A 5,018-nucleotide genomic window follows, 5' to 3' on the forward strand; every position below is an offset into this window, starting at 1 on the left:
ACTTCCATGGCTGTGTTAAAAACACTAATTTTCAATAAAGGACCCTTGAAGAAATATATTTGATCGTCTAATAACCGTTAACCCAAATCGTATTTTTAATCATATCTTCATTTCTTCAAATGGAACAAGGGTGGCTCATTAGCATATTTGGAAAAAAGCATTTTTACGAATAATTTGGTACCACACACTTGTTATTTCGATTAAAATTGTCGTTATGAACCGCATGTTTCAATTTCAAATAAAACATATGCCATATGATAATATGTCATTTGACATATGATATGTCATTCTATTCAGAGTGTCATTTTCTATCAAATAAAATACAAAAATAAAAAAAATACCGAGAGTGTCATTTAAAAATCAAAGGTTGTAGTCATTTCTGATGAAACAGGAAGTGACCAAAAACAATTCAATTCGTCAATAAATCCTAATTTATGTCATATACTAACGTACCAAATATCGTTTTTTTATCTGAAAAAAAAAGTTATAGGGGTGAGTCACTTTTGAGACGCACCCGGTATATACCATCTCCCTATTTTTTCCACTATCCATGTTTATTTTGAAATGCAGAAAATTTATTATTATTTATATTTATTTATCTATTTTTTTTATTTCATTATACAAACGGCCAGTCTTAAATTAGTGCACATATTTTAGGGGTATTATATTTATATATAAGTTTTTTCGCGAAAATTGTTTTTGTTTTAAAATTTTTTGAAAAAAAAATTTAAAACTGGAAATTTTAAAACTTTGGAAATTTTTAAAGTAAATAACTCGGTTATTTTGGACTTATTTGAAAAAGGGTAAAGAGAAAATAGTTTTCTGTTATCGAGATCTACCAGTCCTGAAAATATTTTTACGTATTTACGACACACCCTGTATAAATTTAAATTTTTATTTTTGTGGTATGTAACCAGTAATACAAAAATATTAGAGGTCCTCGGTAAAGGACTTTGTTTATTTTATATGATGTAAAGGGCCATTAAATACACAATACACACTTATAGAAATGTTTCTAAAATTTTATATTTTTTTATTTCAGAATACAAATATTTCTTTTTTATTAAATCAAAAAGTTACATTTTTTTTAAATACAGTCAATCAGTTCTGTCTTTACGCCTGTGTTGCCAAGTTACTTGAGAACTCGGCAAACTAATTTATACATATAAGTAATAGTTCTTGAGTAATAATATGAACCTATATCAATTTTTTTGTAAGTATAAAACAAATTGAACCGTTATAAAATCACAATAAATCTAGTAAACATATAATATAACTATTGTTTCAGTAGAAAACATATTTTTTCTTGTTTTAGACACATCATAATTTATACAGCTTTAAATAGATAATAGCTTTTTTCGTTTTCCTGTTATTACCGATTCTGCATCGTCCTAGAACTCTGCAGCGCATGCGCAAATGAAATAATGTCTTCATATTTCCTTCTGCGCATACGCATCACAATTCTAGGACGGTTCAGAATCGGTAATAACAGAAAAACGAAAAAAGCTAATAAACATGCGTCCAATCTGACAACATTGACAGTGCGAGATTTTCAGTTGTTAGCTTGTCGTTATGTCGCTCTTTTCTCTCAATTTTTCTGATTTTTGGTGGAAAAAGTTATTTTTCTATAAACTATTTGAGTTTAATCTGTTGTTTAAGACCGTTTGAAAATGTAAGTACTCTAGTAACTTTTTCTGTACTTTCAAGTACAAGCAATATCAATTACATCATCATTGAAAACTGATACACTTTCCCTATTTTCAAGATTTTCTCTTTCAAAATCTAGTGTGTGGAAATATGAATATATTCCTTCATGCCTCTATTGTACATAAAGATGCTTTGAATAATAATATTTATTAATGCTCCATATTTAGAGATATTGTTTTTTTTACCTTTTTTTGGGAAGAGTTTAAAGATGTTTTTATTCCTAAATTTTTACATTTTTTTTATTCGTGCAGACAAATAAGTATTTTCTACGTCTTTAGAACGAGTCAGTGTTGATATACCTAAATGGGGCTCTCATTCTCAATAATTATATAATACTTTCAGATAAAATAAAATACGTTTAAACGGTTGTTTATTACTATACACAATTTTGCTTTGTTTTAATGTCTAATGCGTAATTTTCTTTTTTAGCAGCGTTATTAGTAATACCCTTGTATAGAATATATAAACAAGGGTAATACGGCACCAGTACATAAAGACCATCCAAAAGAAGAAGCCTGTGTCATCTCTTACATAATCCTTCTTTTTTTCGCCATCATTCTGGTGTACGAGATTGGTTTTGCATTATCTGATTAAAAGTATAAGTTTAATTTGTTATTTCAAAATAATTTTAGTAAATTTATCAAATGTTTTTTAACAGGCTAACCATATTTTTTATATATTTAATTTTAATATGAATCAAACAAAAAAATAAACACAATTATAGCATAATTAATAATATGTAATATTATTTATCTCTTTTTTTTACAGATTTCCTACATCAAATCAATGGATGTATACAGTTCCAAGGCAGTACATTTATTCTTTTCTTGAATATCACCATCCAAAAGAAGAGACTTGGGAATCACTTATATAATTCTGATGTTTGGCCATCATTCTGGTTTATGAGATTGAACTTACATTTTCTGACTAAAAGTGAGTTTAATTTGTCAATTCAAAATAATTCTAATACATTTATTAAATGTTAAATGTTTATTAACACGCTAACCATATCTTTAACCTTAATATGAAACAAAAAATCTTAAAATAAAATGTAAAATTATTTTTTTCACAGATTTTCTACAACAAATCCATGAATGTATACAGTTCCAAGGCAGTACATTTATCCTTTTCACGAATATTACCAACTATGCATCAGGACTTATAAGTATATTTAAAATTTTATTTATTTTGGGTAAATATATTTATACTGGTTTTAATTTTTATCAATGGATTTCATGATTTCTCAGTTTGATTAAGCAAGAAAAAAATTCCACTAAGTTACATTTTTATGGTTCCTTATTATCATAGCAAAATTCAGACTATCTGTTTTTAATTTTAGTCAAATTTTGTCTTTTGGTCACAGAAGTTTATGTCGTTTTTTAGTTTACTATCATTATTTTATAATAGCTTGCCTTCTATATTTTCTTGATTGTGGTTATATCATCGTTTTTCAATTCTACAAATTATTCATCAACTGTATTTCTATAGTTCTTATTTATACTATGTACTTAGAATTTTTCTTCAATTTGTTTATGGTAAATTATATTTTCTATAAAATATTTTCTTGACTGCATTTCTACAGGTGTTATTTGTGTTTGGTAAAATATACCATCTACTTAGAATTTTACTTAATTTTTTATGGTTAACGTTCATTTTTCTATAAAAGCCTGACTCTCATATTTTGTTCATTGTGGGAACAATAACATCGTTAATCGATTCTATAAAATATTCTATTGACTGTATTTCTATTAGTATTTATTTATTTGTATTATTTTTCTTATGGTGTCATTCTTCTATTACTTTTTTGCTTGTGCAATTCTACGTACAAAATTTTTGTTTTGATGGATTCATTTCCGTGCTATTTTTTCGGATCGTATGTCATGAATTTCTGTAATTTTCCGTATCCTGTTGCTTTAGTTTGAGTATGTTTAAATATAATTAAACATATTTAAAAATTGTAAAATATGGTCTAACTTTATTAACTAACAATTTCTGGCAGATCTGCCATTTAGTTAAAAAAACCTGGCATTTGGCACTTTTGGCATTCCTAGCATTTATTTTCCTGAGTATTATCGACTCCAGAGCATCATAACTAGCCTTTCCTAAGAGGAGGAGACCCGGGCCACCCCCTAACCCTGATGTTCGGCCATCGACGACCTATGTAGCATGTATAGGTACCCAAGGGAGTCACCACCCTCTGGTTGACGAGCTAGGTGTTCTAACGCTAGAGGCTTCGGCCGGATACGACCTGGCACCCAAGCTACGAGACTTCTTCGTGCACGTATCCCGTGACGTCTCGACAGTAGAGGGGGCGGGATATCGGACACATTGAAGATGATGAGGGGGGTCCGCCTGTAGGGGGTCCCGGTGGATGTCCGCTCGATGGGTGACGAGGGTGACCCGAGACGAAGCTGCTTAGCTGGGATGGGAACTGACTGGCGAGGCTTAATCGTCGCCCAAGGGTTAAATCTGATGAAGGGAGGCAAACTTATGTGCTCTGGAGGATTTTTCCCTCTAGATATTCGTTAAAGGTGGCTAAGCATAACTTATACCATACCATATACCTCCTTATTTTTTTAATATCATCCAAAATTTTTCGCTCCATTTTGCTTTTGGCCTACCTCTATTTCGCTGTTTTTGTCTGCCGTATTTTCTTATTATTGGAATATTGTCTGTCAACAATTCTCCCAATGATTGTTATATAAATTCTTATGTAATTTTTGTCATTCTTTTGAGATGTTTCTAAGACATATTTCATCAATTCCATTCTGTTTTATTATTTGTATTGTTTGTGTAATTTTTTTGTGTCAGACTTTGTATCCTTTTCTATGTCAGACTTTTATATTAAGACATCGTGTTTCCATATTTCTATTGCTTGTATTGAATTGTAGCTTTTTTATTCTTGTCATTTCAGTTGATCTCTCATTTCCATGCTAGTTTTTTTAATGCATTATATCTCTGTTTTACTATTTGTCCCTTATACTTTCTTCCTTATGGGAATGTCATCATTCATCAATTCTATAAACTTCATTATTTGTATTAAGTCTTCTTATAGTATGCAATAATTGTATTTGTGCCATTATTCTTTGACTTCTCTAAGTTTTATTATTTTGCTTTTATGTTCATTGTTTTCTTTTTTATTCATATTATTGACTATATTACTGCCATTCTTCTAAGACTCCCAAGTCTTTGATTTTATTTCCATCGATGCCTACATAGAATTGTATATTCTGTTTAAAATTGAGATTTTAAATGGGGTATTGTACTGCTTTGGAACAAGGATTTTTCCGGAAGGAACAGCTGCTCTTCAA

At 29.6% G+C, this 5,018-nt stretch overlaps 1 long non-coding RNA gene across 1 annotated transcript; it reads left to right on the forward strand.

Annotated features, from left to right (window-relative positions):
- Positions 1-2,221: 2,221 nt before the first annotated feature.
- LOC115884500 lies at positions 2,222-3,063 on the forward strand. Its single transcript, XR_004050569.1, has 3 exons — positions 2,222-2,303; positions 2,476-2,640; positions 2,780-3,063. It is a non-coding gene; the product is annotated as an uncharacterized LOC115884500 (long non-coding RNA).
- The last annotated feature ends 1,955 nt before the right edge of the window (positions 3,064-5,018 follow it).

The sequence above is a fragment of the Sitophilus oryzae genome, unplaced genomic scaffold, assembly GCF_002938485.1.
Source record: "Sitophilus oryzae breed Bouriz unplaced genomic scaffold, Soryzae_2.0 scaffold_292_pilon_pilon, whole genome shotgun sequence".
In the NCBI taxonomy this organism is placed as follows: domain Eukaryota; kingdom Metazoa; phylum Arthropoda; class Insecta; order Coleoptera; family Curculionidae; genus Sitophilus; species Sitophilus oryzae.